We start from the raw sequence: 17,116 nt of genomic DNA, 5'->3' as shown, positions 1-17,116 counted from the left end.
CTCAACAAATTAACGCCTCGACGGTTTCGATTAGAATTTCAATTAGATTACTCTTTACGCAATATCTCAGCACACATGCCAGCATCAACACGAATCTTGAAAGCCATAACAAAATTTAGAAAAAAAACTTAAAACAAAAGAAATGCTATCTTCTTGTACATATGTATGTCTTTAAAGTTATTGCCCTCTGTTGCTTTATGAATCAAGTGTGAATTTTTAATTTATGCCACTTTAAGTGCTTTTGGAATTTTCTACTACTTTTACACTTCGTCTCATCTTCTCTTCATCCTTTCACTGCACATTTGCAGACGTCCAAATCCATGCATTAAATGGAGTGTCTATATTAATTATGCAAATAGTTGGCAATGCATTGCACTCGGTTGCAATCGTGTGGTGAAGTACCTACGTGGGTAGTGTTGCAAGTTATTATACTGTCATCAGTAATTTAGATAGTATCAAATAATGCAACAATAAATGCAGAAGAGAGCGTATTTCAATTAATGGATGGTGGCTACGGCTGAATAATAGAAGGCATTTCAAATTCCCAACAGAAAAGGAAAATAATCAAGAGTGTTAAGACAAAGAAAGATAGAATGCCATCGGTTGCATAACTTGAAATAAACTTAACAGGTGCCCGGTCTGATGGCGCTAATAAAATTAAATCCATATAATTTAGCCCTAAACTTCTACATCATATCGTTCACAGGAATATTTCGGTATGAGAAAGCGCGGGCTCACTTTTGACCAAAACCAACGACATGTTGATGATTCGGAACAGTGTTTGGACATGTTGAACCGTAATAAACCCTAGTTTTTGCGTCGATATGTAACAATGAATGAAACATGGCTCCATCATTTCACTACGAAGTCCAATTGACAGTCATCGGAGTGGACTATACATGATGAACCCGTTTCAAAGAGTGGAAAAACGCAATAGTCGACAAGCAATGTTATGGCGTCCGTATTTTGGCATGCGCATGAAATAGTTTTTATTAACTATCATGAAAAAGGAAGAACCATCAACAGCGACAATTTATATGTAGTGTTATTGGACGAAATCGCCGAAAAACGGTCGCATTTAATGAAAAAAAGTGCTAAGATAATGCACCGTGTCGCAAGTTAGTGAAAACCATGGCAAAAATTCATGAATTGGGCTTCAATTTGTTTCCGCATCCATCGTATTCTCCAGCTCTAGCTCCCAGCGACGAAATTTTCGTCGAATGAAGAGATGATCGCCGAAATTGAGACCAATTTTGAAACAAAGAACAAATCGTACTACAAAAATGATTTCGAAAAGTTGGAGCGTCGATATAATTACTGTATCATCCTTGAAGGGAACTAGGTTGAAAAAAAATACTATAGCAAGCCGCAACCTTTTCAATTGACTTCTATAATTATTTACTTTTGTAAAAACTTAAATATCCAAGTTTTTTTGGAGTTTTTTATTTTTATTTTGTACAATAAAAAAATCAAGAAATTTGGTGCACCTTATTTACTTTACGTCCCAAGCACACTGTATGTTATATTTTCTTTATTTAAAATAATAAGATGAACGCTTATTTTCAATCAGAAATTCTCACGTCAAAATATCAGAATATTTATACCCTAACAGGGTATACTAAGTTTGCCACGAAGTTTGTAACACCCAGAAGGATGCGTCGGAGACCCTATAAAGTATATATAAAAATGATTAGTATGTTGAGCTGAGTCGATTTAGCCATGTCCGTCTGTCTGTCCATCTATATATATATGAACTAGTCCCTTAGTTTTAAAGATATCGTTTTAAAATTTTGCAAACGTCATTTTCTCTTCAAGAAGCTGCTCATTTGTCGGAACTGCCGATATCGGACTTTTATAGCACATAGCTGCCATACAAACCGAACGATCGGAATCAAGGGCTTGTATGGAAAACATTCGCATTTGACGTGGTATCTTCACGAAATTTGATATGGATTACTGCTTAAGGTAAAAAATTATTCAGATCGGATTACTATAGCATATAATTCCATACAAACTGAATACATAGTTGCACCGAAGCTAACGTTTTTTCTTGTTTAAAAAGCCTTTATTAAATAAATGTCTGTTTTGCTTTGATAAATTTTCTCAGAAAATGCAAAGCAAGACTCCTCGTCCTCTTCAGGACCACGGATCAGCCGTAAATTGCTTTTCTTTTAATTTTTGTTATTTTATCTTTCGTTTCAATGTGTTTCATCCTACTTTTTTTTTGATTTTTTTTATTTTTTTTGCTTTAAAAAGTTATGTACCCCAGTCTATTAGGAGCTGATTTGAAAATTGTTTCCAATATCTGTTTTTACTTTTGTTTATATGTTTACATAAAAAACTACTTACGGTTTTCTAGAGCATCTGTCTGCTTCACATTCGTATATATGTAGATATGTCTTAAATTCAAAGAGATTTCCGTGTTTTCTTCTTCTTCTAAAGAACACTCAAAAAGTAATTTATAGCTGTAAAAAAAAGAAAATATAGTAAATCATTGTCATGTAGTCAAATTTGCTGAATGAACAAAATTTATTAAAATATTTATATGTAAGTATACGTATAGAAACGTAAATACCCAGTAGGAAAGAAACATGTGTATTAATATGTCATAATATTCTTAATCTGATATTCAACTAACGGCTCTTAATACGCATTTTAGTGATACTTGTATTTTAATTTAATTTCTCTGCTTGCTGCTTTCTTGTAAAAAAAAATATGAAAGCAAAAACAAAATAATCAAGTATTGAAAACTTTTTTATATGAAAAATTATCATCAAGAAATTCGGCATAGACTATTGACCTAGGCAACGCTACAATCTCGGAACAGACTGTTTAGATGATGCCATCAATGTTTATACATACAGCTGTTGACAGCTTATTAGAAACGCTCTCTTTTTTGTAGGTGGCTGATGAGTATGATGATAATAATTTTTAATATACCGTTTAGTCGAATTTGCACTTCACGGCAGGGCAGCACACAGGAAACCACTTCTGACTAAAATTCATAGTAAACAACGCGTAAACGTTTCCAACGCTTATTGATCTTGGACAACAAATTAATGGCAGTATGTTGTTTGAAGCGATGTAACCAAATAAATCGCATAGATCCCGATGGTCGAAGATATGTTTGCCAACAAATCTATCAAGAATTTGATCCTTGCTATTCTTCACGCGTAGTAAAGCATGGTGAAGGATCAATTGTCCCACACCATGAATTTTTTTCCTGGAATGGTGTAGGTCCGCTCCATATGATTGATGGAATTTTAAATACATCCTAAAAAATGTCATTCTGCCATGTACTAAGGACAATTTGCCTGTTATATGGAAATTCCAAAAAATAACAATCTACGACAAAGTCAACACAAAAGTTTTTTGTTGAAAATTCCATGAATGTTTTGGAGTGGTCTGAAGAGAACACATCTGGGTTGATGTCAAAAAAGCTTTAGGTACCAAAAATATCACAAATATGGATGCCTTTTTGATGAAATTAGGACGGCATGGCAAGCAACACCATTGGTGCGCTGTCAGAGTCTTATAACGTCAATTCGCAATCGATGTGAAGCAGTATTAAAGTAAAAGGGTTAAGTAACAATATACTAACTGAAAGTAAGCAATCTTTTTAATAGCAGTATTTTTTGCTGATAAAAATTTTTCGTTTCTAATTAGTTTTCGCACACAAATCGTTGATTCCACACATTTTTTTTGTAATCTTCAAAAAAAAAGGATTTTTAATTAAAACTTTTACTATAAGAGTTTAAGTTTAATGTAAGTTTCAATAAAATGAGTGAAAAAACGGTAAAAACGTCTGATTTATTCGAAAATAATTTCATTTACTTCAAAACAAGTCACGTTTCTAATTAGCTGTCAAAGGCTGTACATAGCTGCCATAACAACTAAATGATTAAAATCGAGATGAAGATCTTTTTATACCCTTTTAAGCTATAAGAACTGCAACTGTGAAGGGTATTATTGCTTCGGTGCAGTCTGTGCCAAAGTTTTTTCCGATCTTTAATTTTTTTTTTATTTATATTATTATTTTTCTTAAATAGTAGGCTTCACTAATGCCAATTTATTTGACTCAAACACTAAATCCTTCATGCGCACTAAATTGAAAATAGCATAAAACAATCACACCCAAAGACAAAGAAAAAATAAAAAATCTTAAACAAGACAGCGAGACAAGTAAAACAGAAAATGCGTAAAAATACACAGCCGCCCGTTGTGTTGCCGCAAAACGTGTCAAAATAAACTAAAAAGCAATTAAAGCACAAATCATTATTAATCCGTCAAATTACGACACTTTCGCATTCAACTGGTGTCTTGATCGTCGCGCTCAAGTAGTACACAAGCATATATAAAGGCGTTGAATTTGTGCATACAAAGTGGCAACCACAAGACACCGCAAATTTGGCCACAATAGAGATCGCTGCCGACGTCGGCGCCGTTGCCGGCGACAGCATTGGAAACTTTATTAGAATTAATCATGCCATGAAACTTAAATGATTTCCTCCCCCCGTCCCCCATACAAAAGTACTTATGTGCCAGTACATCAAGTGTCGGTGAGGTAAGGCATGCAGACGGTGCGACGGCACTGTGCGCTTGGCGCAGTTATTTGCCGATTCCGGGCAGGGAAAATAAATCAGAGCGCCCAAAAAGACGGCGACAGCAGCAGCCATGGCGCTGACTTTGAATTATGTGCGCAGAATAACAACAATAAACACACAAGCAAAAACTTAGAACAAGAACAACACGCACGTTTGGCTGCCGCAATCAACACATGCACATACATATGTGTATCCATACATACACATGTCGAATTTTAACAAATTTTCGTGCTAAAATAATTGAGTGGCCACCGCTAGCGAAAACGGCAGCGCTATCGGCAACAACAAGAGCAAACATTCAGCACAACACCAGTGTATGTTTAAATAACTAAAAACTGAAGAAAAAAGCAAACAAAACGAAATGAATTGGCTAAATAAAGTAAACGGCTACAAAGTGTTTCCAAAATGCACGCCATAAATCTCCATATGGCAAGTGGGGCGTGAGATGGCGCAGGCGGTACGACGAGGCGCGCGTATTCGCGTGTTTTTTGCTGATTTTTGCGAGTGTCTAAATGAGCCAGCTGTTATGTTTTATTACCGCCAAATGGCGCGTGGTGTGGCCCGCTGAATTGGCCGAAAACTACTCACAACAATGAGGTGCAGCCTTTAAGCGTACATATGTATGTATGTACTGTACGTATGGAAGTTCAAGAGGAAGTGAGGTTACACGGGTGAATGGCTCAGCTCAGTTGGTACCCAAACAAGCCTGAGCAGTAAGTAAGCGATTAGGCGCACCTGAAGTCAGCTAAATACCAAGCTGTCGCCGCATGGTGCCGAGCGTGTGAAGTGTGGCGTGGCATCGCATGTGGGTAGCAATGGCGTGCGCGTGCTTCACTGTGCGCAGACAACTACACCGAGTAATAACGCCAACACTCAAATCAGACGAAATACGAAATGAACATTCATCTGCGTACTTCAATTATTTTGGATAAAAAGATTAAACTTTTTGGCGCTAAAGGCAAATTTACTTGCAATTTAATTCGGAAAAAAGTAAGGAAGAGCTAAGTTCGGGTGTAATCAAAATTTTATACTCTTTCAACTTGCATGAATCAAATCCGATGATGTAGGCAAAGCTTTATATTAAACTTGCTTGACCGATATATGTGAAATAAAGTCAATTGGAAGTGTCATACGCATTGGATCCCACAAATTTGTTGTCTGTGTTCTTGAAAAGTGAAAGTCCGATTGCGATAAATTTTGGGAGCACTGTTTGGACTAAGTTTTATCTAGATACATTGATTGGTTCTTGTTGTATATATTGGAAAGTGAAAGAATTAGATGGAATTTAAAATTGTGTTATATGAGAAGTAGGTGTGGTTTTTGTCTTATTTCGACTATTTTCACACCGTATGATTTATGAATGTCAGGATAATATCACATGTCGAATTTGGTTGAAATCGGTTGAGTAGGTTCCAAGATATAGATTTACGCTTAACTATAGTGGGATGCCGACTGTCCATATTTGACGTCGGCTCCCATAAAGCAGTCGTTTACATCTTGGTTGTAAAATTTTATGTCTCTGAAACATTTATTTATTGATTTATTGCACTTTTAGTAGTTTTTAACAAAACCGTTATATGTGGGCGGGTCTGGAAGTAATTTCATCCATTTTCACAATGACGGTATGAGTGCTTATAGGAATTGTCATTGAATAGGGTGCGTCAAAAATATTTAATTTTTTTCGCTTGCAACTCTGAAAAATAGGTTCTTAGACACCACTAAAAAATTCGCTCCAAGTATAAGCTCTTAATTGTAGCGGGAAGGTTCTCCGCATTATAGCTTTTATTTTTTTCTTATTATCACACAGCAAAATTTTCAAAAATCTCACTTCCAACTACTAGAAAAAATATATCGACTTTGTAGTTAATTGAATGCTTTACAAAATGGTATCTTATGCAGTTTTCGTAAACCTAACCATTTAAAAGATATTAACGATTGAAGTTATTTTAAGACACATTTTTTTTATCCTTTGATTATTATAATTTAATGCGAAAAAAAATCATTTTAAATTGCAAAACTCACAGCTTTGTAGGAAACTTATTACTCTACGAAAATTGCTTCTTATTTTTTATTGCTTTTTTTATTATTTTTATTTTTTTCCTTGATTTTTGACGATGGATTTCTCGTAAATGCTTCACTTAACTGAAAAATTCCCCTCCGTTACAATTAAAAGCTCATACTTATGGAGCTTTTCTTAGAGGTGCCCATGAACTTATGTATATTTCAGAGCGAACCAAGCAAAAAAAAAATATTCGATATTTTTTACCCACCCCAATATAGAAGCTCATATCTTGCCAACCAAAGCAGAAACTAATACATATGACATTCACGTTCCGAAGTTTTTGCCAATTTGCCCATGAAATGAAAAAGTCGATTTGCAAACACAACTTATAGACAATTGATATTAATAATACAATATAATATCATAGTATTATAATACGCCATAGTAAACCCATATAAAGAGCACACTATTCTCCTATTCGTGACTTTGTCTCCAAATTTGTTCAGATATCGCTCAAATTACAATTACTGGCAAAGGAAATATATATACGCGAAGCCAATATTAAAATATAAATGAAGAGCGACACAAGATTGAAATCGCCGGAACTCTTCCACTCATACAACAGATTGAAGAATGTCTACGTTATTTTTTCATTGTAGTGTACTTCCAAGAAAGACGTGAAATATAAACAAAAATATCTGTGTCAGAAATTCACAACTAAATTATTAAAATTAAATTAATTTATGTTTATCCTACAGACATTGAAGTGACATACACGATAAACACATTTCTAAAATCTAGCAATCTCAACAAAATAAACAATTTGAAAAGATCAAAAATCATTATTAATACGGCAATTAATAAAATGAAATATTTTAAATATGCCAACATTTGACCAGTTCGTAAGTACTAGGATTTCATGCACGGTTGCTATAAATTGAAGTGTTTTGTGCAAAAGAATGAGAACAGATTGAAAGTTAAACCTTGACACGTGTTATCCGTCATAATGCTGATAAAGACATAATTTAATTTGTATAGCCTCGGCTCTCGAGTGTCGTTGAATCATTTACTCTATTGGTTTTCTTGTGAGAAGCATTTAGATTTATGTAGAGAATTTTGCAAATTAAAATTAGTAAATTGTCATTCAATTTGATATGCTTTTGACAGTCATCTGTGCTTGTGTGTATGTTATACATAATGTCGAATGTAAAAACTATCTTAAATATTGATAATATTGGTTTTATCAAATACAATTTTTATACATATCTTATATTATACTAACTAAATCACTCATACGCCCTGTCAGCACTTTTCTTTCCTTAAATTACAGTGCAGTTACTACATGTGCTCATATTATTGCTAAGGTTTTAGCTTTGCGTTTTTTAATTATTTTTACTCCGAAATCCAATAAGGAAACTCAGAGATTTGAACACTGATGAAGTAAATTCCAAAAATTCAACTGATTATTAGCCAATGAAAATATGTTGAGATGTATAATAAGACAGATTAATAAAATTTTAACAAAATTTTTGTGACATCAGAACATATACTTTATCAAAAATTACAAACAACAGCTATGCATATTTGTAGAAATTATTGAGTAATATAGAATATATATGTACTTATGATTTTCGTGAATATTTGGCTTCTGGAAGGTATTTTTTAAGTCTGCAACAATACTATGCTATTATTCCTGCGCTCTTCTATTAGAAAATGTCCTGATGGAACTTCTCGCCTATTTCGTCACTTACATCGTTATATGATATTATAAGTTAATTTATTAAGAGATTATATGGTATAAACTTAGAATTTTCAAAAATTCGATACACACAGATAATTTTATACCGTTCTGGTGAATATTTTCGAAGTTACAGGCAAATTTGAAAAGACGTTTTAGAGTGCTTGGACGTACAAGGCCAAACTTTAAACGAGTTTTTATCAAAATGATATTTTCAAAGTCGGTGACCAACTTTACTCAAAACCGGCTTAACCGATTAGTCTCAAATTTTAACACGAGCTTCTTAAATAGTTTTTTTTTTAGTAATTAAACAAATATTTTTTTTTCACCAATAAATATTTTTTTATATACAATTAAAGCCGAAACTTTGATGAAAAATCCATTTTTTTGTCCAAGTTCGTGTGTAACCAAGGATTTCAAAAACTTGCCACTTGTCAGAATCAAATCAGGGAAAATACCGTCTTCCATATATTATTGGACATAGACAAAATTAGTTTTAGGTATAGTACATAGGGGCTAAGGGAACTATTGCTCTGATATTAACCGTTTCTGACATACATACATGCATACTAACGTGTGATCCAACTTTTTTCAATAGCCTTTTTTGACAGATTACGTGTGAGTCTTGTCAAGTTGGCTTTTTTGTATAGTATTGTTTGTCGTTTCCTCATGAGAACACTTATACCTGAACAACATTTACAAGTTGTCCACTGAAATTATGGTCAATATAAGCGGCCTACTCAGCGTACTATTTGCAACACCATTATTCATCTTAGGACCCTGCATTCATTATTGGTTAATATTCGACCGAATATTGAGACTCAAGAGCTGCAATTTCACCCAAAAAAAAGAAGGATTTGGTGTGGTTGTGGGACAGTTGCCTTTGAGAACGTAACCGTCAAAGGCGACCGTTATCGCGCTATGATAACCGATTATTTGTTGCCTGAAATTGAAGCTAATGATCTCGGTGACATTTGGTTTCAACAAGATGACGCCATTTAACACATATCGCATCAATCATTGGATTTATTGAATAAAATCTTCGGTGAGCAGATAATTTCACGTTTTGGGCCGGCCGATTGGCCACGTAGAGCGTGTGATATCACACCGTTAGACGTTTTCCTATGAAGATATGCAGAGTCTAAAGTCTATGCGGAAAATCTCGCTTCGATTCAAGCCTTGAAGCAAAACATCACTCGTGTCATTCGCCAGTTTCAGTCAAAATGCTCGAACGACTCATCGAGAATTGCATTCAACGGATGGACCACCTGAGACGTAGGCGCGTCCAACATTTGAAAGAGATAATCTTCAAAAACTAAATGCCAAAGAATCTTCTTTCGAATGATAATAAACATTACCCATTAAATTTTAAGTTCATGTGTATTTTTCTTTAAAAGTAAGGAACCTCGAAATGGATAACCCTTTAGTATTAGAAAAGGTTTCTCTCCGAATTTCTAACATATAGCTCACAGATTGGCCGATATTTTCGCAATAGGAACTAGGGTCTACATATTCGGCATCTGGGCTCTAGTATAGTTTTTGGTACGATTTGGAAAATTTTAAGCCATAAGGTGACATACCTCAAAGGTACTACTTGTGCAAAGTAAATATTATCCGAATACATTGATTGGTTCTTTATTCGTATAATGAAAAGTAAAAGAATCAGAAGGAATTTAAAATTGAAATATGTGGCATGTAGATGTGATTTTTGTATGATTTCGGCCATTTTCACAATGTTAATATAATATTACCTACCAAATTTGGTTGAAATAATTCGAGTTGGTTTTGAGATACTGGTTTTTACCTAAATCTAGACGGTGCCACACCCATCGTCCAAATTTATTACCGGCTCTTAGAAAGCCATCCCATAACATCTCGGGTGTCTTTAGCGCATTTGGTTTAGTTAGATTTATCGCGCCTTCAGTAGTTTTTGACAAAACTGTCATATGGGGCGAGGTTTTAATCCGAGTGCAATCGTTTTGCACAGTGACTAAAATCTTAATTTCAAAACTTGACGCTAGACAACACACCAAATGCTTTAACGTACAAAATAATTTTGCAGTAATCTAAAAAATTTCAATACCAAAAGCACAATCAGCAGGTAGCTTGTTTGCAATTTCAATAATTCTACGAAATATGCTACACAACTCTTCCATATACATATATGTATGTATATGTACATGAAACAGCATGAATGAATATGTATGTATACCTGTGTCAGAATAGAGTTTGCATTTTCTTATAAGATTCCTATGCAAATGAACGCTGAAACTTGACTATCAGAAGCTGACCAACCAACCAACAAGGTGACAAATACAAACAATTTTGCGGTGTTTCAGAGCAAAAAATGGCAGGAATGTGAGAACGGTGTTGCAGCAAGCACAACAAATAACGACATTGAGCAAAAACACGAACGGTTTATGTGTGCTTTTGATGGTTTTAAAGCGACATAAGCTTGAAGTGGCGCAGTTTAAACCACAAGCCACACAGATTTCGCAAGATATCGAAGTAATCTTGGTCGCAATACCTAAATATGCGTTGAGTGTCAATTGATACTTTATCGTGTAACCAATCTGGCTTCCGTTTTACGCACTACAAATGCCTTTTCAGCAAAGCAGCCCATTGAGCAGCAAAAACTAGCTGACCACAGCTAAGCTAAACATTGAAACTTATAACTTGTATACCTTTTACAGAATAAAATTTGAAATTATTTAAAAAACTGAAGAAAATATGTTGAAAATAATAAGATTTTAAATAAAAATATTTCAAAATTTATATTAAATATTTTAAAATAATTTGTTGTTAAATATTGTTATAATTATGAAATCAGTTCGATAGACATCAATATACAAAAAATAACTTAATTTAATATCCCTTAAATAACAAAATATTATATGATGGAGCTATTGAGAATTTGACTTAAGACCAACAACATTTATACATATATAGTACATATCGTCACCTAAATGCAAAACAACTTATCATCAAAAAAACGAAAATCGCTGTCAGATATAATAACCAATATATAACCATTTTATAACGAAAACTCCCATTTTGTTACAATGTAAGTGAGTGATAACCAAAATATAACGACTTTATAACCAAAACTATAACTATAGCCAAAATTTTATTTCAATATTAGTGTTTTATATTTTATCGTTTTGCCTTCGCCTGTAAACTTATGAAAAGTGATGTTACGTTATATTGAATTTTCGGTGACGATATGCATAACGATATGCATATATAGTAAATATATCATACCATACATACAATACAGATATACATATACTATATATGTATGTCTGTACAAGTATATATAAAGGTATAAAGCGTCAGCAGCATTTATACTCGTCCGGTAATTTGACGCGGTTCACATGAGCAAATATTTTGTGGCCTTTTGGCAGTTGTGTTTCTTTTTTTTTTTTGAAATATCACGGGTGTGCTCGTATCACTGGTTGCCTTTTTTTTGTACACGCTGAAGTTTCACCTTTAGCGCTTCGCATTAATCCGATTTCAGCTGCCGAAAGTGCTGATTCACCTATAGTTTGATGAATCGACGCTTTGCCTGCAGGCACGCCAAGATTGTACAAAGGGTCAAGCAAAAGGTAACACTACAGCGCGCAACTACGAATGAAAATAAAAATACAAACTTTCATGCCTATTTTTTGCATATTAATTTTCGTAATCAACTTAGAAATAAGCATACCAGTCACTTGTAGTACTTAATTTAGTCCCAAAATGAGGAACTTTAGAATACATTGTTCAAAAATTGAGGCGTGTCTACCATTAGTGAGAGAACGCGTCTTCGGTCCGCTGACGGAGTTAAGTACTTAGGGCTTGTCCTAGACAGGAAGCTTTCGTGGCAACCCACAAACGAGGAAAGAGCAAGTACGACACCGTTTTTCCTTTTATTACTGCAGATTGTAATAGATCTACTGCTTCGGAGCGCAGCCGACTTCAGAGTGATGGATAGTAGGAAAGCGAGTATTAGTTCGCTGACTGTGGGCTCCAGACTAGTGAAAGGATTTCGAGTTATTTTATGATTGGACACCTTTGGGTGCCTAGCCACAGCGGTTGTGCAGGAAATTGTTAGGCTATTGAGCTTGCTAGGACAATGAGCATGAGGTATGTTGGCTTCTTTTGGTACACTACTAGACTACTGAACTGTTGGGCCTCAGACCAAAGCGGCAAGCTCTGGTCGAGTATAAGCAGCTGTGCAGTCGCAAGGTATATCTGATCGAGGGCAAATCGAAAGAGGTCCAAGGAATCCTTCATTTTCAATCATATACACCTTTCAATGGTGGTAGGAGTTCTAACTGGACGCTGTTCGATCGAGATTCATGCAGTAAGTCTGGAAAAAATATGAGATAGAATCAACACTTTCTCTATAAATATTCCGCTTTTGATGAATCAAGGCAAAAACAACCCAAATCTCATGCATTTGGACATCCAGGTGAAATAGCGGAATTGTGATAGGTTTAAGGCGTTTTTGCCGATAGCCGATATTCAACTACAGGAGGCATCACAAAAAATGTACATAACAATTTAAGTGCAATCCTGTGGCGATACTGAGAGATCAACCATCCATCCTAACATAACCTAACCTAACCCCTAAAAAAATACTGTTTACGAGTCATTAATACAATAATTGTATATTATAGTATTAAATATAAGTACACTATTTTCTAACAATAATTTAAAAATGAACAAACTCAAAATACAAAAAATATTAATTGATGAAATGTTAATGTACATATTAAGACACCCTCTATTTTTCAAATCATTATACATAAGTGCTGTACTTTTTGTTACTTTTTTTGGGGTAGCTCCTTTTATTACTCAAAAGTCTACCGAATTTAAAGCTCACATTTATCTCCCTGCCCGTCTGTCTGCAGACATCTGTTTTTTTATGACAACTCCCATTTAAATTGTTTCTTTGTTTTTTGCTTCGAAATTATTTTATTTATTTCATAAATCTTTGCAATTTCTTCAGCACTTTACGGGCATTTAAGCGCACGCTCATCTGTTTACTTATCATTTAATGGAACAGTGAGCATGGACCACATTTATAAGTGCAAAAAGAGGATAAAGGAGGAATGCGAAACTTAACAAAAACAGCAAAAAATAATTAAAAATATATAAGAAAAGCACATCAGCAGTCATACAAGCACATATGTACATACTTCCATGCATTCATTGCTTCCATTCACACCCAGGCCGTTCTGCAAACCTTTTCTCCATATCAAACGTGAACGCTACCCTGCAGGAAATGCCAGGGTAGACAATTTTAGTAAAAAAAAGATTATTGTAAGATGAAATCCATTGCAAAAACCGTTAAAATAATAAAAAAGAAAGGAAAGGAGGTCGCGAAAAGGAAGGGGAAAGGATGAATTTTAGTTCTATGAAAAAAAGCTAGCTGGGTTGTTGATATTAAATGAACTTAGGACATTTGTATTATATCCTTTTTCACATCAGCATTTGTATCAAAAATGTAACTGGCCAACTCAGTGGATATGGTAAAAAATTCTGATTTTTTTTCATCCCAGCCGCCCAATGTCTCTTTAAGTTGAAGCATTGAGAGCCGTGGAATACGTATTGTCTCATATGGCTGAAGGCTTATCATAGATAGTAGCATTCCAGTATCCTATCATCATCCACATATGATCTATATTGTGCCGTCCTGTGAAGACTCCTACAATGTTACTGAGCTCACTTTTGAATAGAAGTAGGAACTTTTCAGACCATTGTCTCAAACAACCGTTTAAGGAGCTGAAAATCCAGCTTAGGGGACTTACGTGCCTCAAGTGAACCAGACCGTCTGCCTCTCCATTTCCTTATATTCCTACATTACGAGCCACCCAGATGATGTTAACTGTATTAACTACAGAGTGTCTAGTGACTGCATGCTTACACACTATAACATTTATATTGGTCCCACAGATAGCCTTAATTGCCGCTTAGCCCACTAAAAGATGTATGGAGCACTTGGCACCTTCTGTTATGCCCACAATTTTGGCATGAAAGACTGAATTGTAGAAATTTAGTTTGATGCTTCCTTCTGTGTATTGAATACTGTACTAGAAGCCGACTGCTGTCACTGTTTCACCCTTTGATCTGTCGGTGAATATATACCGTTGGAAATGTCGATCACAGAACCATTGGTTGATTCTTCAGAAGTCTGAGTCCAATGGTCTACAATCATGAGCCGGCTGGACAAAAGTATTGCCCTATAACTCACTTGTACATGTTTTGACCGAATGTCAACTTAGTCGACGTAGTTGTCCAAAAGCCAAAAGATCGAGTCGGGTCGTAAACCTCACTTTGGGGCAATGGCTTTTCTGCAGGAGTTCCAGATTCGAAGGGCTTCGGAAACCTTACTCTCAATGTGTTCTCTCTAGCTGAGATAACTGGCAGTGCTCGAGAGAGCAATAGTTTTACTCCTTAAAGAGCGGAGATTGAATTTCGAAATTTTTGTCGTTCTTATTCTTATAGTTATTAATTTTTAAAGACAAAAACCATATATTAAATATAATGGTTATTAAGATGGAATATTTAGTAATTTTCTTAAAGTTTTCTAAGAGCGTTGAAATTTGATCTTCATAAAAATATTTCAGAAGAATATACATACATACAAATCTGGTTTTCCAACAGGGCATACTTATATATATGTATATGTATACATTATGCATTATATACTTATGTATGCGCAAAAAAGTTAAAATTTAGTCCAAGGTGAGCGACTCATATTGCGGCCGGTCAAGTAGTTGAGGACGGAGGCGCGGTCGGTACCAACAAAGCAGCAATGCAATGCAACAACGATAAGAAGCGCAAAAATGCTAGAAGAAGAATGCAAGACATGCCCGTACGTAAGCGCATCGATAAGCAGCAGCGCGGCACCATAGCAACACTTGCGGCACGCATGCGGCTACGTGGTAAACATTTCGAAAATTGCGAGCTGAAGATGCCACACCGAAGCGCGATGAACGAACAATAAAAATAAGGAAAAAATACGCTATATAAGAAAAAAAAATAATAAGAGATATATTTGTAGGAGTTCCTTATGTTTGCAGTTCTTAACCCGTGACGCACAGTTTCTTTTTTCTATACTTATATCAAAATATACTCTGACTGGATTGACTGGTAGAGTTCAATATCGAACCTCAGATATTTATGTTTAGCAATTTAACATTAATAACAAGCATCGAATGCAGCCAAATCCTTTTCTATTTAATTGAAGAAAGTCTTAAGCCGCAAGGAGAACTTTACCACATCAATTTGCCACGATAGATCTCAAAGTTGAATTGAACTAAGCTCGTATATGAACTTCGTCATAGAACTGTCCAAGCTTCCTTGAGATCAGTAATATTTAAAGGGAGATAATTTCGGAATTTTTGGCACCTAATGATTCGATACGAATTAGAAAGAGACTTTTTAGTAACTAAAGGTAAGTTTTCTCTACGTATTGAAACCATTTGCTTTGGTATGAATATCAAAAATTTTATAATTTTGTTTGCAAGCGAATTTCGAATTTTTGAACGCATTTTACTTATTACCATCCATGCCTCATGGAAATCAAAATAATATAGAAATATAACTCAATCAAAGATAAATAATGTTCTGGACCCAGCAGAGAAAAAGTCTGTCTCTGTCTCTATGAACATTATTTAGACAATTGCACTCCAAAATGCCAACGCACTACCTCAAGGGGTTAAAACTTAAAATCAATAGCCAAATCTACCCGAACAAAAAGCATTTCCCCTTACAAGCGCTTACTTTAATAATACCAGCTGCTTCTATTCATATATTTGCTACGTTTTGTGCTCTTCAATCTCACTCTTTGTATAGTTTTTATATCCATTCAATGGCACTTGGCTTATTTATTTCGTTGCTGGGTTGCTAAGCCTTCCAATTTCGTTGAGATTTTGGAGAAATTCAACGAACTTGACCTTTTGTTGCAGCTGCCAACGAGCCAACGAATTGCAGCCGGTAATCTTTTTGGCAACTGAGGGTGAGAAGCGAATTGCGAAAACGTGCAAAAAGTATTATACGGATTTTCATGAGGCTCCCATATGATTTTGCTTCAATTAAAAGTGTAATCAATAGTCGCCGAATGACTTTTTTTTGCTAAACTGGAACAAATTGCTGAAAAAAAGATTTCTGTGCTCTGGCAAAATGCCAAAAATTACACAGATTTTTGTGCAAAGTTTTTATCCGATTCTCTATTAAATATTGCATTTTTGCTGCTTCATTCCACGCTTCGAAATATTTATCTCCTTTTATTGGGAGGTGCGCAGTTGATGAATATTGAATGATCGAAACTATTTTTTGCTTATTTCTTTTACCATGAATTGTCATTGGTAACCGAATGCTGCAATTTAAATATATAACAGCTAAAGTTTGAAAAGAAGGAAATCGAACTAGTGCAATGCGTAGAATTTGAGTATTTACGACAAAAAGCAGAGCAAATATAAAATTGATTGATGAAAATAAAATGAAATTGCTAGAGTACTGGTATTTTGGTAGAAAATTGCCTTAGTTGGGTGGAATGAATATCCATTCGAAATAGTGTAAATGCATATTTATGAGAGCGTCTATGCAGTTGCCTTCACTTTCTCTCAATAGTCAATTGGCTACTGCTACCAAATACAAAGAAAATGTTCATGCCTTCTTCGGATTTGTCAGCATGGTAAGAAAAAATTCCATAAAAAGCGCTGTTTCGAGTTTGCATTCGCTATGCAACTATTGCTCTATATATACTTGTAGGATTTTATA

The 17,116-nt window shown here is 34.8% G+C and overlaps 1 protein-coding gene across 5 annotated transcripts in view; it reads right to left on the bottom strand.

Moving 5' to 3' along the window:
* The window catches only part of LOC126751424 (extracellular sulfatase SULF-1 homolog), a 116,947-nt gene that overhangs the window by 23,662 nt on the left and 76,169 nt on the right, over nt 1-17,116 (bottom strand). For all 5 annotated transcript variants that reach the window (XM_050461677.1, XM_050461679.1, XM_050461676.1 and 2 more), the window contains one exon: nt 2,350-2,465. The gene's annotated coding sequence lies outside the window, so the exon portion shown is untranslated. The remainder of the gene's footprint in view (nt 1-2,349; nt 2,466-17,116) is intronic.

The sequence above is a fragment of the Bactrocera neohumeralis genome, chromosome 2 (assembly GCF_024586455.1).
Source record: "Bactrocera neohumeralis isolate Rockhampton chromosome 2, APGP_CSIRO_Bneo_wtdbg2-racon-allhic-juicebox.fasta_v2, whole genome shotgun sequence".
Classification (NCBI taxonomy): Eukaryota; Metazoa; Arthropoda; class Insecta; order Diptera; family Tephritidae; genus Bactrocera; species Bactrocera neohumeralis.
The sequence above is the reverse complement of the archived record's forward strand: the minus strand, read 5'-3'. Positions and strand labels throughout refer to the sequence as shown.